This window comes from Chinchilla lanigera, unplaced genomic scaffold (genome assembly GCF_000276665.1).
Source record: "Chinchilla lanigera isolate Chin_1 unplaced genomic scaffold, ChiLan1.0 scaffold00168, whole genome shotgun sequence".
Classification (NCBI taxonomy): domain Eukaryota; kingdom Metazoa; phylum Chordata; class Mammalia; order Rodentia; family Chinchillidae; genus Chinchilla; species Chinchilla lanigera.
The window spans coordinates 145,675-146,730 of record NW_004955569.1 but is presented as its reverse complement, the minus strand read 5'-3'; positions in this window follow the sequence as shown (position 1 = coordinate 146,730).

Here is a 1,056-nt window from a genome sequence, read left to right as displayed (position 1 = left end):
AACTTAAGTACTACATGTTCAACTAAATTTGTCCAGCAAAATTATCGGTGTGGAAGACCCACCCTGGGAGGTTTATTGCCAGAGTATTATTTAAAAAATGAAAAGGGAAGGCTTGCTTCTGTTTCTTTGCAGGAGTGTTGGTATTTATCATCACCTTGGAAGGCATCTTGGCTTCTGGCACAGACTCTTCAGCCTCCAGTGCAGACCATTTAGTCTTCTGGCACAGACTGTTTGGTCTCCTGGTACAGACATGTACGTTATAATAGAGTGGGTTTTAGGCCTTCAACAGGAGTTTTTTGATATCCTGTGCCAAGACAGATATTTTGCACACTCCCATATTTAATTGTATAGGTGGCCACTGGAAGCCAATTTTGTAAATTCTTATACATGTGTATATCTTGCACTAAATCTGTTTCTCTAGTAAGCACTGGCTAATACATTACTACAATTCATGATACACTTTTACATCATGGTCCATCTGATCTGTCACAATCAAAAATGGCAATGTGGTTTATTTTTTGGTACAAGAATTGGTAAAATTAACACAAAATTTGAAGTCATCCAGACATAAGCATAGAAAGTAAAATGCTGATAAGAAAAAAAATTTTATGTAAATCATAATATTGAGAATGACATGAAAGCAAAATAGATAAAATTATGTACTTGATATAACATCATTATGTTGGAATATCCAGGTACCTTTTCAGGATATAAAAAATAAAGCATTTACTAATCTATAAATTGTGCAAAAACAACTGGCCTTTTCAAAAACTCATCTTCACATGTCTCTAAATATGCATAAACATGTGTACATCAAATTAAAAATTGTCAAAGCCAGACGTGGTGGTGCATGCCTGTAATCCCAGCACTTGGGAGACTGCAGCAAGAGGATCGTTGCAAATTTGAGACCAGCCTGGGCTGCAAAGTGAGCTCAGGGCCAGCCTGAACTGCATAGCAAGACCCTGTCTCATAAAAAAAAAAATTATCTTTTTAACCACAGAATATTAAATATATACACCAAGAAAATTAAAATCAAATCTAGTGGGAAATCTCATC